Below are 23,390 nucleotides of genomic sequence, written 5' to 3' on the forward strand. Positions count from 1 at the left end.
TCAAGAAATATAATATGATCTGAACAGTCGCTCATTAGCAGTCACGTCTCTCTACCTGGGATGTGTTTTGCCCAGCGATGATGACCACCAGTTCGCGGTCGGCCAAGTCGCACAGCGTGGTCAGGGCCTTGATGTCTCCGTCGGGCATGGTGGGGGTCAGGCATGGCATAGATCTTCTCTGGCTCCACCACCAACAGATGGGAAACGATCTTCGTCACTGAAAGACGGATGCAGTAATGGAGAGAGAGAGAGAGAGAGAGAGAGAGAGAGAGAGAAGAGAGAGAGAGAGAGAGAGGAGAGAGAGAGAGAGAGGAGAGAGAGAGAGAGGAGAGGAGAGAGAGACGGGAGAGAGAGAGGAGGGAGAGAGAGAGAGAGGAGAGAGAGGAGGAGAGAGAGAGGGAAGAGAGAGAGAGAGAGAGAGGAGAGAGAGAGAGAGAGACGTGTTTTCGACAACAATTTTAGGTCAAAGCATATTCAGAAAAAAATTTAAATAAAAATAATGTTGGCTGGGTAATACTGGGGCACAGAAATGACAAAAACATAAATACTAAAAACACATCTGCATAGGTGTTTGTCCAGCATGTCATAATAACGGTGCTTACTCATAAAGTAGCAGGTTGGCCTGGTGATGAATCTGATAAAAGTTAATCATTTTCAATTGCTAAGCTGCCGTCCAAATCTGCAACAATCAGCTGTGTGAGTCAGAACAAAACCCAAAGAAGAAGCTGTGCGAACTCACTGGGCTTCTTGGCTGGAGGGGGGATGCCGAGGCCGAGGTAGGCGCTGTTCTCTCTGCGTCCAGCCTCCGTTTGTACTTCTGTCTCCCCCCCTCTCACCCGGTCCAGACGCACACCTGCAAAACACACACACACACACACACACACACACACACACACACACACGTATAAATGGTAGCTACACCAAAGACATTTTAAAGCCAATTCTATGCAGTTACATAATTTACTTTATGTGAAACTACTTCCAATGATAAAGGGACTATTTGCATATATTTTGCTGAGTCACACATCTCAAGAAACTGAGGGACTACTTCTGAAGAATCATGTGCAGCTGTGGCCAGAAATGCTTTTCTACTTTATATTGCTAACTGGAATACCAAGCATGTTAGGAGGCCTTTCACATAATGTAGTCTTTACTCCTGTGTAACTCATTATACATGCATAGATTGTAATCAAGTTGTTTTTCCTTTTAAATGAAATAGTTCCACAGCTCCCTGTTAGTACCTAGTTAGTATACAAACGGACGTATCTGGGATTATCCTGGCACCTCAGAGGACCACATCAGATGCACCATATGTGCCGGATGTACCCCGTGTATTAAAAGTTGTTTGAGCATTGAGAGAGAGCAAACAGATTGTACATGGTCAAGCGGAATTGAGTCGTGTGAGATTTCCCAGTGACTCGTATAAATTCCTTTGATTCCCCTGGAAACAAAAGAATCCGATTAGGATGGTCTTTCAATTTCCTGACACCGACTATCCACTAACCTAATTACCCACGGTGCCCAGAGGGAGCTCATTCTTCCCAGCAAACACAGTGAGATCATTTTATGCTGGCAGATTGAAGCTAAATCGAGAGCCCCTCTCCTAACACAGCTTTCCATTTGTACGCCTTAAAAGTAATCAATAAGGCTCGCAAATAGACTTCTGTTCTCTGAACACATGTGGATGTGGTTTTAATTAGTCCGTTAGGCAGCGAGGAACTGTGTTTGTGACAGATGGAGCTTTAGTAGCTGTTTTTCACCATTACTCTTGGTAAGGTCAATTTAAAATTATAAACTGTGCTCCAGGAAAACAGTGCGCATGTACTTCAGATATTAAACCAATTCAAAGCTTCTCTCTATCTAATGACACACATAGGCCTGATAAAGGGGACACGCAGTGAGTAACGGCTTTCACAACAACACGCCTGTGTGATGCAGAGACTTAATAAGCAGGTGTGTAAGTTCATCCGCTATAGACTATAGACCTGTCAGACTAAGTGACAGCAAATTGTTGCCGCTTTTGTCTACTACCACCCTCACATGTGCATGCACACAGAAGCAAACACACACACACACACACACACACACACACACACACACACACACACACACACACACACACACACACACACACACACACACACACACACACACACACACACACACACACACAACACACACACACACAGTTTTCCCCGCTGCAGGCTGCAGGGTCATGTGGCTGCGACAAGCGACGAGTGACCAAACAGCGGAGTTAGAATTCCAAAATCAGCGGGGGCCGTTTGAACTGGAACATCCAACTGGCCCATAATTAATAGACGCTGACAAGAATTAAGAGCTCAGCGCTAACCAGTTTCAGTTTACAGCTTAGCGACGCTGCAAACGGCAGAGACCCAAGGCAGGAGGGCAGACAGAAATGACAGAAAGGAAAGAAAGAAATAGGCTGAGCTAATGTTGAGGAACGGGAGGGTCGGGCTGTAAGACGGGACAAGCTGCTGTTTTGGGCTGAATGTACAGTTTTTTCTGCAAGATCTCCGTTTTGCTTTCCTCTCACTCTCCCTTCCGTCCGGCTCTTTTTCCTCTGCCGTTCAGCATCGGGTGTACGTCTCCCTCCCTGACAGCTATGCCTGTCCCAGCCAGCGCCTGATCCAACCAGTGCGGGGATTATCTCCTCCCATGTGATACGGCACAGTACTGAGAATCTGACCACAACAAGACAGCTGGATGAGGGCCCCTCGCAGAGGGGCTGGGGAGGAGGGTGGTTGTGTCATCGTCAGCGCCACATTCCACACCTCAGGCCAGAACCAAGCAGCCTCCATGCTCCAAGAAAATCAGGAGAGGCCGTGTCTCTGTAGTGTGAGACGGGGGGGGCAACAGATCGTCTTGAAAGCATCTAGAGCTTTTTTTTCTTGTTTTTATGGTTGCTGGCCTTTCAAAAAGTGTGGCAGCCAAAGTATGGATGCAGGTCCTGAGGCTGCAGGGAATGTGTCGTGTGCTGAATGTTATGAGCTTGGTAAGATCACACAGTACAGTACAGTGTGCCCCGAATATAAGAGACGACCTGAGACACAAAGACACTGGCTGACAGTCCATCCTTGCTCAACATGTGTGTGTGTGTGTGTGTGTGTGTTGAAAGACGATGAGGCATGTTTGCATAGGAGCAATCTTTACGGCCACCTGACCCCGGCTTCCCTTTCACATTCAATATCTTTATTGACTCGTGCAACCTTAAAGCACATTCCCGATTGAAGTGGCTGTTTTCCTTTATGTGGCGGGCCGCTGTGTGTGTGTGTAGGCTGTGTGTCATGTGGATGCATTTCATTCTTTTAATGTGTTCATCATTTATTATTTATTTGGATTGCTATTCTTTCCAATCCTCCATTTATGTCCATTATAAAGAATTTGAAGAGCATACAGCAGGTTTGTAGCAGGACTCAGGTAGAATTAACTCCCATAGAAACAGCATTGTTGTAACTGCTTGGACTTTATTTATTCAGTTAACTGTAATTACACTTCCTGTAAATCTCATTAAAGCTGCCAGGAACACATTTATTGTAGGGAAATAATGAATCATTCAAAAAATGTGGTTATTACTGTATATCAGGATTAAATATATTGGAATTACACTACGAAACACCCACCATGTGTACGTTTTCATCACACAAAGTGCATGTGGCTCATACAGTGTGTATTAGGCCGGTGTACTATATGTTGCTATATGTTACTATATGTTGCTACATGTTGCTACATGTTGCTATATGTTGCTACATGTTGCTATATGTTACTATATGTTGCTACATGTTGCTACATGTTACTACATGTTGCTACATGTTGCTATATGTTACTACATGTTGCTACATGTTGCTATATGTTACTATATGTTGCTATATGTTACTACATGTTACTACATGTTTACTACATGTTGCTATATGTTGCTATATGTTACTATATGTTACTATATGTTGCTATATGTTACTATATGTTGCTATACGTTGCTACATGTTGCTATATGTTGCTATATGAACATGTGCTTGTGCGTGTGCATGTATCTCACGTAACTAATTCTCGGCCGCTCACCTGTCAGAGGCGCTTCTTTCTAGAGAATGTGTCAGAACTGGCTGGCTGGCTCACGCTGCCAAAGGGAGATTAGGAGGTCCCTCTTTTAGCTGGGAAAAATCAGAGGGATGCAGCGTGAGCCCCCTCCTCCACAGCCGCTCACCCTTTACAAGGCGCAGGGACCTTGCCCTTTCCAGAGCTACTTCTGAGGGCCGAGCCCGCGAAGAGCTAAAGACATCGGACAGCTTTTGTTTGATTGCAGAAGGGAGAGGGAGGGTGTGGGACGAGGGGGGGGGGGGGGGGGGGGGGGGGGGGGGGGGTATCAGGATGGCGTCCCACCTGCTCATAACCCCCAACGGGCTGACAAGACAAAGCAGGAGTTGTTCCCCCATAACCGCACACACACACCGGCACGCCTCTCCTTATCATGTTTTACACTTTTCATAAATCTGAGCCGGCATGTCGCGAGGGGTATTACTGTGCATTACAGAACCGCGCTGACCACAAACGAGGGCCGGGTCGATTCAGGATCCTGGTGTGCTGGTGTAGCAGGTGTTCGCACAAATTGCTGCATGTTTGGAGCGAATGAAGAGAAAAAGACACAGTGAGAGCAGAGCGCCAGCAGGAGACACGGACCTCCAGGTCTGAGCCCACGTCACTTGTCAGGGTTGTGAAATACATTCCGTACTGAATGTGTGTGCTCTGGAGTACCGGAGGTCAGCACTTCGCTAAATCCCCCTTCTTCAGAGGAACACGTGTTGGCCTCCGTGTCTGATCTATCACCTGCCAGCAGCGAGGACAGGCCGCTGTGGAGCCTCTGGTGGGCGCTGACACTCAGCCAGCTACTCTGACACCCTAAAAGCAAAACAGGTCCGCTGCATGTGCTGTTAGAGAGACGAGCCTGAGTTACAAGAAAACACATCAAGTGGACAAAGAGGGCATTCTGCCTTCAGAGAATAACGGCCTTGTAGACACGGACGATGAATCAGTTTTTAACGTGCGCTGTTCAAATGTATCGGCCAAGGCATCAAAGGCCCCCATACAGTGTAGACCTTTGCTATATCTTTATTTTGATGATGTAATCTTAGTGTATGGATTGGTTTCTGATCTAAGCCTATGATTGGAACGGGAACCTGACAGTCTGTGATATTGGATATGGCTCTACTAATCTTTTGTGTATGTGGCTGGAGGAAAATAAGGCTGTAACGTTATCCCGGTAGCCACGTTCGCTCAGGAAAGACTGCTGATCCTATCTGTGGTCGGGAGAGGGCGAGACAGCGGTGTAGGTTGCCAAAATAGCCTGGCAGCTTGAATTTATTCACCACATTACAGCGGTGTCAGAAAATCCCCACAAGCAAAGAATACACCGCAGAAACACCGAGCGGACACTGAAACCGACGAGCGTCGAAGGGCTTCAGTGTCTCTACTGAAGCTGTAAAAGAATTCTGTCTTCACAGACACTCAGGCGGCCTACAGGGCTGCACACATCTTTTTAAACGTGCCAACGTGAAACTTTTTCAAGAATTCGTTCCAGCACTAAAAAACTACAAAAATCTAAAAAAAAAAAATAAAAATCTTCCATCTCCAGCAGAAAGTACCAAAACCGACTCACAACGTGAAAAAAAAACGTCATTTCAGTCCAGAAAGTTCTCGCATCATTTTAACAGCATACAGTAATGCTATTGGGTCATTAGCGCTGCTATTAGCTGCGGCCACTGACTTCTGGCAGTCGTGACTGACACCATACCTTCCGCGGCTTGTAATTATGTGAGAATTTTTCCGTTGGACGTGTGACCTTTTATCAGCCTCAGCTGGACATTTAAGGGGTCAGTGAGCGAGGCTGGTTCCCTCAAACGGACGTCACCTTCCAACCAGGCGCTCTGCTGAGGCCCGGCAGTGAAGCCGGATCTGCAAAGAAGTCTGTCATCGGCAAGATTAATTCTAAGAGGATTTTCCTCTCGGACACAAAATGTGAAATTAATTTCTTGTCACAACAATTGTCAGTCAAATAGAAAGTGGCGTAACACAGAAAACACAGGAGACTATCGAGCAGATATAACGTCAATCACTTTAATTTACCGACTCATTTTGAGCTGCTGCTTCAGAACAGTCGAGGCGTTTGGGCCAACACCGGACTCTAAAACGCACCTGAAGCCACCGAACCGGGCTTGAGAGCTGGAGTCGGCTGATTAGCGGCAGGTGTTACGGGGAGGAGGGGCTCCCCCTCCCACCAATGGTGCCGGTCTATAACCGTAGCAGCTGGCACTTTATAATTCAAGATGGCATGCTTAGAGCGGAGCTTAGAGGGTCCTGGTGGAAATATTAGACACTTTTAGAACGACTGATCTCATAAGTTCTCTCAACATCTTCTGCAGAGCGAAGCCTTTCTCAGGGTGCCGCTGCACTGAAACGAGTCAAACGTTGTGATGTTGTGAAATGTTCCTGTTTCTGTCTATATGTGTATGCTAATAGCTGAAGAGTCTTAAAATAGAAAAAGAGGTTTACAATGAAACATGTGGTGGTAAGTTTCCTTCTCACATGACGCCTGCATTCATATTACACTATGTGATTATTCCTTTTCCATGACCAGCCCTTGGCCACTTGTTACACGGTGATCTCATTACATGAAGTAGGGCAAGCCGCCGTCCCCCACCGGTTCCATGATCAAAGCCCCCCCACGTCTGCAAGAGGCCACACTACGCCACCATTAAATGTCCTTTTTCCTTTTAATTGAATGCCATCACTTTCAGAGAATCACCTACTGTGCTGCTTGTCGCGGTGGCTGTGATGCCGCGTCTCAGGAGCAGCAGGCGGTGGAGGCTACAGATTCCCCCTCTCTCACACACACACACACACACACACACACACACACACACACACACACACACTGACGGTCCACATCAGCGGCTTAGCTCGGCCCGCCACAGACGACATCCCACCGTTTTTCCGCTAAGCATGCGCTAATAGTTTCAGCTTTATTTCTGAAGCAACTCTGTTGTTTCTGGCTGAGAGTCAAAGCCTCGGCGTTAGATGTTTGGGCCGGGATGAAGACATCAAGAGTGTGACGCATTTATAAATAGCGCTGCAATGGCGACACAATGGACGCCCCTCCATTGTGAGATGAACAGACACGGCTACGTCAGAACACACTGAAGTTGTATTAGTGGAAGTAAACCAAGAGCCTGACATACAATCTTGTGTTACTGAGTTAACTGCTGCTGCCTTCTATCATGAGGTGTGTTTGCTGCTGGCAGAACACAAGCAAACTGTATGGCCACGGTTTATTTTAGGACATTTACCACTGTTGTGTGTCTCAGTTCAGTCTATTAACTAATTCTTAAAGAAATAGTAGACTTGTACTTGGGAGATACATCATATCATACGATCAGAGCGGACGGCAGAGGGCTTCACTTAAATCAGTCTTCAAACGGGGTTATATATATATATATTTATTTATGTATGTAATGGAGTCTGATGTGAATAAGTATTAAAACACAGACATCACTATGAGTCAATTAAACTCTAGACTCAGTGTTGGTTTGTTTTCAAAGTCCTTCAGAAAGAATGGAGATGATCCCGACCCCCGATCAGAAGTTCTTCATAAAGAGCGTCTCTGTGGTCGTGAAGCGTATTTATGGACGTTTGTTATTGGCGGTTAGATGTAGAATGTACAAACCATGAATGAAAATATGTGATTTATGTGTTCTGTTGTAGCTGAGGTAGGACTTTGGGAAGGAGTCTACATGTTGACTTTCTAATGATCTGAACCACGTCACGAGTTGTGTGTCACTTCTCCAGCTCCAACTGCTGACAGTCAAACTGTAATAACTCACGTCCCGTTGTTTCAGACTACCTGTCCCTATGTTGTATTTATGTACAAGGAAAGAGAACAGAAATCAAACACATGCAGGGGAGGTCCAATCCGACGAAAACTAAAAACTACAAAAACTCACCTTAAACAGAAAAGGTATTAATAAATAAAAACAACTTAAAATACATTATCAATCAATAAGCATATATTTTACATGTCTAAATCTAATTTACACATTAGGCTGCTGCACAACGGCATAAAAGACTAAATCAAGATAAGTCAATGTAAGTTTTTAATATATGTGGGTCATATTTTTATGACATAAGGTCTGTTTGAGGTCCAACTGAATATCCAGGAGTCGGTATTGTAATACTCTCAACAAAAGCAGAACTAAGAGATTCTATGCATCAGTGTGGAACATCTCTTCTAGCTAAACAAAAAACTCTTTTCTTTGACAGAAAAATAAAAATCTATCGGCTAGATTTTCGCTCTGTACTCCCAAAGGTCTCTCTCTGGAGGAGAAACAACATGCAGGAAGTGAGGTGGGATGTTCGGAAAGCATTTAGCGGATCAATAAAGTCCAAGCGAGAGAGGGAAGAGAGACAGACAGAGAGGGAGGGAGGGAGGGACACCCAGAGCCCAGGGGAGAGGAGCGTCTTTTGGGAACAGCCTGTGCTTTTCAAGAGTACGGTTACACTTCTCAGTCAGTCTTGGTAAGAACATCCAACTCAGCAGCTTGTTAGAGAGCGAGGGACTCGTCAGCGTGAGGAGAAAGGGAGGCTTGTGGAGACCACAGACGTCTTTAACGTCTGATCCCTGACCCGTTAGATTCACTGGCACAGGACAACTGCTTATTCTGCACATTAGTTCTTCATTCCAATCAACAGCATACTGCTGAACAGTCAGCGCTCGTTGGTCAAAACCCTTTCATTGATCAGCTCTTCATGAGCTTGTTCTAGGCTGGTCAGAAAATCTTAACAGCATCTGTAGGAATGTTAAAAGGTTTGGCTGAATACAGCTTCATTCTTTAAATCAGAGATGTTTCAGACCTCTCTATCTCTCAACTCATATCTGAATAAGTAATAAGAAAAACACAAGAGAACTAAAATGTCCAGGAAGTATAATCAGTACTCACCTTCTTTCAACATGCCAACTTTAAGACATTTCATGAAGCGGCAGGCCTGGCACGACTTGCGTCTTCTTTTGGTGATCTCACATTCATTGGTGGCCGGACAGCTGTACTCAATGTTCCCTGCAGAAGATTAGAACAACATGGAGTCATTCATCCAGCCACAGGAAGTGAAAAATCAACAATCAGGAGGAGTTTTAGGAAAGATGATTTGGATATAAAAGAAGAACCAAATCAGAGACACACACACACACACACACACACACACACACACACACACACACACACACACACACACACCACACACACACACACACCTGTCCCAAGGTGACCCCATGTGACACTGCTGAAGGGGAGGAGGGTTTAGTGGCATTTTGATGGGACATGTAAGAAGCACCTCCCCGCCCCGGAGTCCCACCCCCATTTTGATCCTCAGATAAATTAGCTTCATTAATGCAGAGCATCCTCTCTGCAGCGCTCACCACGACCCCTTTCCAGCCCATCCTTCTTCACCGAACGCATGATGGGAAAGCTGCCCTCCCACAAGGGCTAAGAGGCGGACGCACAGGCGAGCGCTCTGCATAATGCTCTCCGGTAAAGACCGAGACCGGCTGTTAAGACTCGCCAATCTAAGGATCCCATATCATGTGGCAAAGCTCCATGTATTATTCAGCTCCGTCTTGACATTTGTTGGCTCACTATGGAAATATTTTCTATGCAATTTAATCACTCGGGTCCAAAAAAAGCCAGAACTGCAGACGTATTGAATCTGCTGCCTGTTTTTCTCACCAGGTTCCGGTTAACATTGTTTTTTTCCGGGATCATTATGCGGTTACTTCAAAAGTGGACGTGACCCCAAGAATCCAATGACAAACTCTCTTTCCCAAGTATCCAAATCCCTTGATTGAGTGTTTAAACAATGCCCCCACAGACCAGCGCTGTATTAATGCTACCTAGAAACAGCAAACCAGGTGTTATCTGTGGCAGTCCTGCCAGAGCTGCCCTCCCCCAACAACACGCACACACACACACACACACACACACACACACACACACACACAATCCCCTGTTGGTCAAGGAGAAGGTGCCAACATTTGTCAGGATCCCTGGCATCGGCGGTGCCAGCGGGGGTCACACGCACAGTGAGGGGCCGGGGCACGGTGCCAGGATGTTGGCAGAGGCTGCTGCTGGTCTCAGGGAGGGTTCAGTCTTTTACACTGAATACAGTAGAGAGCAGTGAGACGCATGCTGTGAACCGCATCTATACTACAAACTCATTTCATACAGCATGAACTCATGGCATAACATAAGGACTGCCCCAATGAACAGCAGCGCTACAACTCACTCTACACACGTGTGAACTTCAACTGTGCTTTCTCAGAGTGACAAAATGTAAATTAAGTACACGAAAAAGTATGCATACTAATACTTAGTAGTGCACATCAACATTAAGGATGTGTCCTGAATCACTCCCTATTTAAAATATAGTTCATATTATCTAATATCTAATTTTCCACAATGGGATGGAAAAAGTCCATTATTAAAGGAAACATTTTGTACCTGAATGGATCAAAATAACCTGTGTCTGTGTGTGTGTGTGTGTGTGTGTGTGTGTGTGTGTGTGTGTGTGTGTGTGTGAGGGGACAGGGTTGGGTTGCATTAGGGTTCCACAATAGTCTTAAATTGCCTCCCTCTAAAAGCTCACTGTCGGCATACCCTCTTAGTTAATCAGGTCTTGTGTCCACCTTTATTTCTCAAAGGACATTTCAGCCACTCTAATATCCTTCCTTAACCTCTCTTATTTTCCCTCTAAATTTTGATATATTATTATGCCATGCTATTATCCACGCACTCATCTCCACTCAAGCCGGACCTCTCCTTGTCCTCCTCCTTTACCGGGGCCGGGACCCCCCTCCCTGATTACCATTCCATTAAAGCGGCTTCTCCTTTCAGTGAGTGACCACGTCCCCTGTCCCCTGTCCCTCGTCCCTCTGCATTTTACTTGGAGGGCTCCTCAGCGTAGCGCTCCTCTCCCCCCTCCCTCTGTTATTGCCCCGCTAACACGTGCCCCAGCTTCTAATTGGCCCCCACCTCCTCCCCCTCGGTGGGCTGCAGGGGCCCGGGGGCAAAGAACAACAACTCCTCTCTCGACTTTCTCCCGATGAAACGCCTGATTCTTAATTACAGTCACCCAACACTGATTGTTATTGACTGAAACTCCCGCGGCTCAGGACGAATGACGGACAGATTAGGTTCATTACGGGTCTGTCCTCCACGAAGGAGAGCGAGAGGAAGAGGAAGAGGAAGAAGAGGGGGGATCTTTGCAAGACAACACAAAGTCCTTCACTGTGTCGGTGGTCAGACTGAGACACATGCAGACTGTAAAGGCCCAGATAAAGCTACAATGTAAGACTATTTTAAAAAGTTAGGTTGAAACAATTCATTGCATTTCATACAAACGTTCTGAAGTCAGTTTGTAAGTTTGTCCCTCTTCAAACAGTCCATCACTGGTTTGTATCTGCAGCATTCTTCTTCTGTTCATTTTCACAGTGAGTGGCTTTAAGGTAACGCTGCTGCTGCTGCTGCTGCTGCTGTCCATCTAGCAGCAACGTGTTGGTTAGCTTATTGCTTATTTTGTATGTCGATACAGCCGACCACACATCGTGTTGTGATCACTGACATTTATTTCTGGTTCTGCTGAACAGGAGCATCAGCGGTGGGTAAATATTATCACTGCCTGATAATGAAGTCACTATTATATTCTCATATAACACCTGCAAAATGTGTTTGGCGACAGTAAAACCACGTAAAGTAACGAGCTACATTTATAAATCAGCCTCATTCCTTCACCGGTGTTGGCAGTGATGCACTATTATGTTTTTTGCCAAACGCTATTAAAAAGAGCAACGCATAAGATGTTAAAGTGTTTTTTATGGCCTCAGTAATTCAGAAAAGGGTTCGGACGGATCAAGTGGACCTCCTCAATGTGGACAAGGCCTCCCTAACCTAACCCAGCTGCACGTCTACGGACAACAAATCCTGCAGATAAAACCCTAAATTCTGCGTCTCAGTTTGCAGCACATTATCTCTGTCCAAGTGATTATTCTGGAACAGCTCCCACACATGGCAGAGTGAACGCCAGATGTACGATTCACATGCAAACGCATAAAAAAATCACAACCCGGAGCAGATTTACAGTCTGGGCCTAATGCCTGCTGTAGACGCTCGTAATCACTTCCTCGTATTAGTCCCATAAGAGCAGGCGGTTGGAGAGCAGCACTGAGGAACACGTCAATATGTTTTCCTGGCAGTCCCAATTGTCACGGTAAAGCTAATAAAAAGTATTTAGAATCGTCGTGAAAAAATAGCACACAGGTGTTATAATACATCTGGGTTAAAGGCCTAACAACTTTGTCATAATATTCAACCACCTGGGAAATTACAGAAAATATGATTATTCTCCGCTTTAACTGGGAGCATGCAGACGTTGGAGATGAGCTCCGGTGAGCCAGTGAAAGGAATACCTTGTATCGTCCTTTTGAAGAAGGCTTTGCAGGCCTCACAGGACGCCACCCCGTAGTGGTAGCCTGAGGCGATGTCTCCACACACCAGGCACAGCCTCTTGGGAATGGCATTGAGCATGTACTCGCACTTGATCGGCGAGTCGTCCGCCACGACGCCGGAGCACTCCTCGTAGCGGCGTAGGCAGGCGGCGCCGCCTCCCAGCATGCCCGGGTTGAACATCGGCGGGGAGTCCAAGGCGTGCGAGTGTCTGCTGCCCACGTTAATGTAGCCGCCGCTGGCGTCGGAGTTGCCGCTGGGACTGTGGTGACTGCCGGTGTCTACCAGCGAGGAGGACGGACTGGAGGGCTCGGTTTTGACGTAAGAACCACAGCTGGAGGACAGGTGTCGGTCCTCAGTGGGCATTCTGGTCAGCAGCCTGGATGAGACGCACAGAAGGTGAGAGCCGAGGTGAGAGGTCAGTTCAGGGAACAGAAAATACAGGAAATACAGGAAATACAGGAAATACAGGAAATACAGAAAATACAGGAAATACAGAAAATACAGAAAATACAGGAAATACAGAAAATACAGAAAATACAGAAAATACAGCGCAAACTGTGGGGCAACTGAGCCAAATCAGGAACTATAAAGAAACAACGTTCTTGCCTGAATATCTTTGAAAATATCAAATGTATTCTGTAAGGACTCAGTCAGAGAAATTCCCTAATTTTCTTCACTCTCCATGGATCAGCTAATCTTAAAGTAAAAACCAACATCAGCGATATGGAAGAGAGCCTGTTTACCTCACATGCAAATCAGCAGTGACACACAGAACCTTACATGGAAGTAAAACACATCAGAAAAGTGCAGCATCAGTGAAATTAGCAGCACTAACAAGTTAGACAAGATGCACAGAGCGCTGCTTTCTTCCATCATCTGCTGATCATTGTGCGAGAGATTCGTCAGCGGTGATGGAGCACGCCGCCCCGCCTGAGTTTGATAGATTATGTTACACGCGCAACCATTTATGTGCTGGAATGCCAAGTGATATACTACAGCAGCTTACTTCTCTCAGGCGAAATGGTAACTAACGACCATATCAACAGATGCCCCGTACGTCTCGCAAACAATGCCCACAGTTGGTCGGCTGCCAGAGGTAAATGAATGAATGGAGCTTCAGGAGGCTGTTAATGGACAGAGAGGTGTTACACTCAGCATATGGAGGATCATGGGTAATACATGACCCAATCAATAGTCCCGGTTAGTTTGCCAAAGGACGGTGCCGGGTTACGGTGGACTTAAGCGAGAGGTCGGAGAGGCTGAGCGTCCGACCTGGGATTAAGTTCCCTGATCCCACATTTCATTACAAAATATGGGAAAAGACAGAGTTACACAAAATGTTACACAAGACAGACGGATGGACAAAAAGCAACCGCTTCAGTTGCAGGATAATTACCAAATATGATCAGATGATCAAAAACAAAAAGGTTTGAGGAGGAGTTCCTGCATTGCTGCTCCACTTTTAAAGAACTTGTATTTTTATGTAAGAAGGTATTTACTCTTTGAATAATGTCTCATAAATCATGCGGGCTGGACAGCGACCAGGAGGTCTGTCACCATAACTACGCTGAACTGCATCGTTCAATGTGTGGACGGGACCTTGGCCATTTAGTCCGTTTTATTTACTGATTATGGTTTTGGTTGTGTGGTTTTATTTAATTTATTTAGGATGTATTAAGATTTAGTTCACGTTCCAATGTCTGAATATTTAAGAGTTCAAAGTGAATTGTTATTTGAAAGGGCGTACTTGCATTATTATGCTATTATATTAACATTATATCAGCGGCATTAAATGGTCTTAAAATGTTTATCGTAATTATTTCTGGGACAGAATATAAGTCGTCCAACAGAAGCACTTCTTGTGACAGGCTACTGCTATTAATATGAATGCACCATCACTTCTCCTCAGTGTGTTATTGTAGCTTCAATAACATCCTGTCAAAGAAAGCATGAAATGAGGCCCGGCTCCGTCTGTCCGTCGGTGCTGATCTGACTCTACTCCAGGCCTCCAGGCCTCCATGCCTGTGAGCTGTTCACACTGGGTGAGACCAGCGGGACGCCGTGTGAAGAACGTCAGGAACTAACAGGAAGCTACTGCTGACCGCATTCCTCTGTTGTCTATTTGCTGCCCCGTCTTTTCAAATGTGGCATTGTGGTCGGTAATGTATTTCCCCTCCGTGCACAAGTGTTTATATAAAGCCATGAAGTCATCCGGCCGACAACATGAGACCTCTCTTTTAACTGCTAGCGGCTGGAGGGAGGAGGAGGAGGAGGAGGAGGAGACGGATCAGATCTATTGATCCTCTGCTTCCTTCCTGCTCCACATGAGGCACGACAAAGTAAACCCTCCTCTTACGGGTCCCAGACGTTCCTGATGCATTTTTAATCAGCCAGGACTGTTAACATGGTGGGCGGTGGAGCGGTGCATCATGTTAGTCTTCATTCTGAGGCCATCGTGGTTTATAAAAGAGGCACGGCGCTGACGCTAAATCTCGCCAGCGATCAGCATGCGCCTGTCCTCAACTGGAAGGAATATTTTCTCCCATCTGAGGGAATTGGAGAAAGCGGCGTGGCAACGGTTAATACATCACCGCAGCCAGATAGGGGGTTCCCTATGGACTAGTACATTGTGGCATATGTAAAAAGTAGTTCACTCCCCACTTAGCACACAGTAGCGCTGGGGAGATGTTTTTTGTTAGGTTTAATGGAAATTTCTAATGGGTCCTTTCAAATCTGTCGAAATGAAATAATGGCACGAACCGCCAATTCGTGCAGACAGAAATAGCTTCATAGTTTCATAATTTGGTTTCTTCTGCTTATTATAAAAGAGACATAGAGTTTCTAAGCGCAGCCTGACTCTCCTCAACCCTCTCACACACACACACACACACACACACACACACACACACACACACACACACACACACACACACACACACACACACACACACACACACACACACACACACACACACACACACACTGCACCTAATATCTAATGGGGTAATGTTTGCTCCGCCGCGCAGAAAAATGGTACAAACCGAGCAGACAAGCAAGACTCATCAGGCGGACGTGAAGGTCACCTGCCTTCTCTGCGCTGCTGCTTGAGGCCCAGACGGTCCCACAATAGATGCCTCTGAGCTGCACAGACACAGGTTTCAGTGAGTCCACCACTGAAAGACAGAGAGTGTCTAGACACAGTGCAAAAACTAGAGCGATGTCCACCATGTTTAATATGACCGAGACGCTGCTGAAAGGCTGCACGCGCTCAGAGCGGTGACAGATTCTTCTTGTTTTTATTTTCATGTTGAAATCAAAGTGTGAAAAACCCACCAGAGCAGCTTCAAATCTCAAATGTGTGTGTGTGTGTGTGTGTGTGTGTGTGTGTGTGTGTGTGTGTGTGTGTGTATTTTGGCATGCCTCCTCATACTGGCCGTGTTGCAGATCTCCTGCTTCCCTACAGACATCCTGAATCCACCACCTCTCCTCTAAAGCATGAATTATGTTTTCCAGCCTTCTGAATTTCGCACAGTATTTTTTTTTTTACCACCAGTCCAAAAAAAACTAAAAGTAATTCTCCACAATGACCTCTCGCTATCCTCGGCTCGACGAGTGAGTGGTTCAAAATCTGACTCTCCATATTTTACTGTGTATTTTCCCACCGAGGGAAAATATTATTGTGAAGCTTGGCCTTAAGCCGGTAGATCGGAACACAACGTAAATCACGGTGCTGAACACACAGCGGAACATGGAAGCGCAGAAGGACAGAGGCAAGGAGCCATGCATGAAATTAGTTCATTAATCTTTCTATGATAGGCTGTCCTTGTTTGGGGCAAACTCTATCAGCTTTAAAGTGAGCGCCCCGTCCTGCCTGACACATAGATTACACCGCCGGTCCGCAGACGGGGTGTCTGGGAAATGAACGGTCACAAGAGCGGGAAAGTGGTGTAGCGCGTGTCGCCCAAGTGTTAAGTAGCAACAACACCGCGGCGGCGGCACAAATGAAGGTCATCAAAAAATTGTAACGCATTTGTGCGCCGCGACGAATAATGTAGTCAGTTTACGGGGAACACGCATTAGTCAAAATATATTCTGAAAGCACTTTTTAAGGTTGTTACGGTAGAAACAGACACGTTTATTAAAGTCTGCACGCTGTGCATGTCTGCAGGTTCAGATCATTTTACTCGTCCGCCTCTAAACTGAACAACAGTTTCATGAGCTTTTTACTGTCATGTATCTTGTGCGTTAAATGTTTCAGCTGGCTGTGAGACTATTTTCATTATTGATTAATCTGATGATTATTTTGACAGAAAAATACTGAAAATTGTCACAAGAAAGGTGATGTCCTCATGTTTTTTTTTTCATATAACCAACAATCAAAAGTTTTCAATTTATTAATGTAGAAGAATAATATTACCACTAAATATTCAAAATTAAAATGCTGAAGCCAGTTGATGTTTGCGATAATAAAAAAATCCTGAAATGATCATCAAAAACGTTGATTCATTAGTTTCAGCGCTGATAAATGTAAAGCTACGCTCTTACTCAGCTCCTGATCACAGCTGAAGAAGGCCATGGGACATAGTTGAAATCTTTGAAAAATAAGTAAGTGGACCTATTTACCACAGATGTGTAACCTGGAAGTAGGAGAAGGAATATCCACCTTCTTTATTTAAACATCTGGACTTTCTTACATATCTTTACTCTAAAGTTACTCCTGAGCAAAGTAGTAAGTTCAAGCTCTATGTTCGTACTGCGTATGGCAGATATACTTTGTTTCTGCTTCTCTCTAACACACACACACACACACACACACACACACACACACACACACACACACACACACACACACACACACACACACACACACACACACACACACACACACACACACAGAACTTCCAGCATATGGCCTCTTCAATGTCACTGCCACGAGGAGAGATTGCATAGATTTCCCACATGGATGAAGTCTCCTTACCTGGAGTATCAACCCCCATCTACATACACGTCCACCACCTCCAGGAAATTGCTCTGCCTGCAAAGTCAAACACACCCCTAACTGCCTCTTAAAGAGAGACAGAAGACGGGGGCGATGGGGGACAGAGAATAAACGAGCAGAGACTTAAGCCGTCATTGGGAATCAGAGGGGGACTCATGAGGGACAGTTACGATATTGATTTCATAAATAAACAGAGATGGCCATCGATCCTAATGTTATTTTGCATTTCAATTACTGCCCAGTAACATAACCTTCAAACGTCTGCTTCTCCACAGTAATAACATCCACTGATAATCACAAGCAAGTCTTGTCCGCTGCAAATTGGCTTTTCTCTCCCTCGCTCCCTCTCCCTCCCTCTCTCTTTTTCTTTTTCCAAATGTGTAAATGACACAACTTTGCATTTGCCTAATGGTATTAGGTCATGGGCTGAATTTCAAGTGAGACTCAAGCTGATACAGTAAGCGCTCCGGTCAATTGACACAATGCAAATGAACGTGGTGAAGAGGAATTAAGTTCACAATGTGAGACCTCGTGAAGCTACGATGAGGCCCATTAAATTAAACATGCTGGCTGGCCCACACTCCATGATTAGTCGCACTGCTTCTCCTCCTCCTGTGTGTGTCTGTGTGTGTGTGTGTGTGTGTGTGTGTGTGTGTGTGTGTGTGTGTGTGTGTTCATTTCAGTTGATCAATAAAACAAACTCATTCGAAGAAGTCCTCTCTGCTGCTCACATACAGCCTGAGCTCATTGACTAGAGCTGCAGAAAAGAAGAGAAGGCGTCCGTCCACATCCTGATGACTTCAGAGTCCTGGACGGGTTGTCTAAACGTCCGTCTCCTGATATCACGAGGGTCGTGACGTGTGATGAAGCTGGGCTGTTCCCATCGCCATTAATAAACATGTCAGGCTGAACACTTTTGAATTGTTTCTATCATTTGTCATTTTCGCCTGACCGTCTTCATGAAAGCTCAAAGCCGGCGGTAAAAGAGACGCAGCATTTTGTCCCACAGTGTTAACAGAACACGACCCGTCCCACCAGGGCTCTGTGGGCTGATGGGACCGGCTATCAAACTTCAAGTTGTGTTTTGAATCATTTGGGGACAGAAGGCGACCGTGTCACTTAAAGTGCAGAGACAGCGGTTTCCATGCAGAGCAGAAAGGTGTGCTGGAAGCAGCCGCTCACTAGTGATGAAGCAGAATGTAAGACGCTGTCCTCACAAGTAACAGAGCAGCACTTCAGTCGTGATAGCAAGACTTAACATTCAGTTTAATGGAGAACACACAGAAGCAGAAATAAGACCTAAGAGTAGAGATATGATCTCTTATATATCTGTTTATATATATATATATAACAACATGTTAACAATATATAACAATATATTATATATCTTATACACACGTTGAAGTCACCGCCATGACATTTAAATGTGTTCCACAGTGTTAAATCATACAGTCTCAGTATCACAGTATCACAGTACATCTACAGTATTCTGCTGTAATGGATACGACACATTAACAATGATTTCATGTTTACTGAGCCTCTCGTTGGTTAAGAAAATAAAAGGTCTGTTCTATATTAAATATCAACTATGCGGTCATGTTACGAATGTTGACCAGACAAAAGAGGATCTATACATCCGCTTATTATTATTGACACAAACTAATGGAAAAGTTACATTATGAACGGAATACGGCTGTATATACTATATATACTATATATACTGTGGATGACTAGTGTAATAAATACAGAGGCAAAGCATAAAAAGATATATATATATATCTTATTATGTATATATACATAATAATAATAATATATATATATATATATATATATATACATAAGATATATATCTTATTATGTATATATACATAATAATAATTATATATATATATATATACATAAGATATATATCTTATTATGTATATATACATAATAATAACAATATATATATATATATACATAAGATATATATCTTATTATGTATATATATATATATATGTATATATATATATTATTATGTATATATACATATATATATATGTATATATACATAATAAGATGTGTTTCTCCTAACAGACACAGTCAGGTGTTTCCATTCATGGCACGGCTAAAATTAGATCCCAGGTCAGTGTGCAATTCTTTGGTCTTTATATGCGCGTACGTGTGTGTGTGTGTGTGTGTGCATACATTTGACAGCTTGTGCTCATGCATTCCCGTTGGTTGGTTTGTGAAGGGCACCTATGTAAACAGCAGGTAGGACGAGAGTGAAACGGATCTAAATTTATATTTCAGTAAAGTGAATTTAAGCAGCTTTTAAACCTGAGGTGTGAAAGACGCCGTGATCCACGTCTGCTCAGAGACACAGTGAGGACGTCTAACACCAGCAATCACTTCATGAACGTTCAATAACAGGAAATAATGTGAAAGAAGTGTCTACCACAGGAACACTGTTGAAGGATCTGGTCTCTCATGTCATCCGTCTGAAAAGTCACATTTGAAAAATAGATTCCATAGTTGAACGGACTCCAGTGTGTTCTTTAATCCACACTATTATTAGGTTATTTATTATTATTGTTATTTGGATTTTGGTTGCACACAAATTCGCTAAAAATGTGGTTTAACAAACAACAAAACGGACCTCATGTGTATATTTTATAAAGATTAAATTATAACTTCCGCACGCTGACACATTTTACATATTTACATGTTATTTTATCTTAAGGCCGGAACACTGAAGAGAAAGATTGAAGTATTTACATTTATGTAAAAATTATTTTATCAATTATTCTTTCATTTTTAGAGGAGACACTGAGTCATAGAAGAAGTGTAGTGATTCTCCAGACAGATAAATAAGTGTATATGATTCATTAAACACTTCTATGAGAACATAAAGCTGTAACATTAGTTTACTGAGGAGGCCGACTCTTTCTACCCACACAGACCTGGTGGACAGTTGCACTCATCCGTCCTGGGACCTCTCAGCTCTGGGTTAGGGTTGGTCCTCAGTATTAACGGCCCTGAAGCCAGGCCTAACTAAGCCCAGCTTTATGTGACGCTAAAAGCACAGATTTACTGTGTGCAAATACACGAGCAACTACAATTACATGCACTATCGTTAACAACGCTCCACGGTAAAGACACAATTTCACATGATTTACTGTATATTAACTGGCTTCTGTGAGGATAAAGAGCTCCTGCTTCTATAAACAGTGTAGAGAGAGAGAGAGCTGTTCTGTTTAACAGCTTCATGGTTAGCTCTCCTTAAAGAAACTAGTATCAACATAACAAGTTAAACTAAGTCCTTGGATCGAATGTGACCCAGCAGTCCTGCAGCTTTCAGAGGGGCGATCTGAGAGCACATGTGTGTGTGTGTGTGTGTGTGTGTGTGTGTGTGTGTGTGTGTGTGTATATTTATGTGTGCGTCCATAAATGCAGTGTAAACATGCAAGAGTAAGCAAACATAAAGTCACACACACACACACACACACACACACACACACACACACACACACACACACACACACACACACACACACACACACACACACACACACACACACACGGCCCAGGGTCACTTTAGGTTTAAGCATCATATATATATATATTTTTTTTATTAAACTTCAACTTAAAACAATTAAAACTTCAGCAGTTTTAATTGAAGTGAAGTGTTCTACCTGCAGTTCAGTTTTATAGATTCTGGAAATTGATGATTGTGCGAAAAATAAGAACTCTGGGATGTTTTTTTTTTTTTTTTCAAGTGCGCCACAATCTGCACAGGAATTACAATATTGAATGTCAAGGCTTACAGACAATACATGAAAGTGATCTATTTAAAAAGCCGGATCTGTTTTATGAGAGGAATCAAAACAACGGCGGTCAAACATTACAGCCACATGTTCTCTGTCCGGAGCAGAAAGTGACGTTCATCTGACTGTAATAATGAAATGAAAGGTATGTACTTCACATAATGCACCTGACATTATGTGAACTTTACCGTTGAATGGTCAGTGTTGTTGTTTTAATGTAACACAATATTACTGCAAATGTGTGTGTGAAGCCCTTTAAATAACGGTCACCAGCACCTCTCATAAAATATGATCCTTTGGATTTCTTTTTATCATTTCTCTTGCTAACCAAATACAGGCTGAGGCTATTTCACTTTTCTGACTTTCTGCTTAACATTGCAGAACATCTTTCTTTATTTGTTGAGAGTCGTGTGGAGTTTGAAATATTCATAATCACAGTCCGGTAAAAAGGCTTTAAGCAGGTTTAACCTTTCCAATCCCATCTCCAGCTTAACATTAAGAGGATCCAGTAGAAGAGAAGAGAAGTCTTTCTAGACATGCAGGAGAGAACTGAAATACAAAGGCAGGGGCTCCACCTGAGACCAGAGAGTTTCTTTGACTGCTAAAAGTAAAAGAAGCTGCTAGTCAACAACAATAAGCACTTTAATCTCTTTGAATATAATTCACTGAAGTCTTTTCACATAAGCTGCCACTTTGGAGATGATCAAATCCCTCCTATGATTCCATCATAAGTAGCTAAATGTTAAATCTCCAACAGCAGAAAAGTGATCACAGCTTTAGCTGAAACCCCAGCAGACGGTTATCTGTCCCCTAGAACACGCTCTCCTCTCCAGAACTCCCTCAGTCACACTTTTCTTTCCTGGGACACCGCCGGACACCGGCTGCTGCCGGAGGATATCCGTCTGGATATCGTCCGCATTAATCTGCTTCTGGCTCTTCCCTGTTGCTGAGGTTAAACCCCGGATCCTGATGACAGCTGTAGGGCAACCGTCCGACCTGGACTCCCCGCGGGCTCCGCTACCGAGCCCCGCCGACACTACCGAGCCCCGCTGAGCTCTGCTGAGCCCTGCTGAGCTCTACTGTCCCGAACACGGGGAGCTGAGGCGAGGCCGTTTCAAATAGTTTACTTCATGCTCGAGATTTCTCTCACAAATGGTTTAAACACAGATTTTCATTTTTGAGGTAAATTCAATGATCTCGCCTGATTTGTAAACAACTGTGAAGATGAAAAACAAACAGAGAAGAGGAAAAGAAGTGGAAGAAGCTGCACCTACTGGCTGTGGTAGCAGAGAGGGTCAGGGATGCACAGTTCGGAAACATCCATCAGTCCACGTTAAGCATTCCAGGTGTTGCAATAAAAAAACAGATAAACAAACAGCTGGAGGAGGAGATCAGTTCCTAAATCTCCACATATCTTGATGAAATGTTGGTCAGGTGTTCCTGGGTGTTGCCTCCCCTCCCTCCTCTGTTCAACACACACACACACACACACACACACACACACACACACACACACACACACACACACACACACTCACAAAATAAAAAAAAAAAACCTTCTGCCTCGGCCCGACAAACTCCAGTCTGCACAGGTGCTGCACACTCAGGCTCAGGAGGACGAGTGGAGAGAGATGGAGAGAGGAGCACAACCTGAAGTACAGATGAAGAGAGGAAACAGGAAGCAAGTGTGCAGAAGAGGAGACGGAGTAAAGACGAGGTCAGTGATGGATAGAGAAAGAGAGAATAAAAGAGGGACACAGACGGATGGAGAGCAGCAGTGGTGAGAGCACGCTCAGTGTGAGCAGCCAGTGAGGGATTGAGTCTCCATTGAACTCTCGGGGCTCTTTAAGAGCAGGGAGGAGTGGCTCGCTGCACATGGAGCTGCTGCCATTGGCCGGCTTCAGGAAGGCTGTCCTGAGAGCAGCCAATGAGGGCGAGAGATTAGCGAGCTGGGTCGGGCTAATGGACGACCAGTCAGTGTCCAGTCATTCACAAGGGAGCGCTGCGAAACACAGACACAGGCAG

At 44.5% G+C, this 23,390-nt stretch overlaps 1 pseudogene; it reads right to left on the reverse strand.

Annotated features, from left to right (window-relative positions):
• Positions 1 to 23,390, reverse strand: part of LOC137882265 (steroid hormone receptor ERR2-like) — a 95,812-nt pseudogene that overhangs the window by 626 nt on the left and 71,796 nt on the right.

The sequence above is a fragment of the Cebidichthys violaceus genome, unplaced genomic scaffold (genome assembly GCF_023349555.1).
Source record: "Cebidichthys violaceus isolate CVI_PGR_0920_01 unplaced genomic scaffold, fCebVio1.0.p SCAF_31, whole genome shotgun sequence".
Lineage (NCBI taxonomy): Eukaryota > Metazoa > Chordata > Actinopteri > Perciformes > Stichaeidae > Cebidichthys > Cebidichthys violaceus.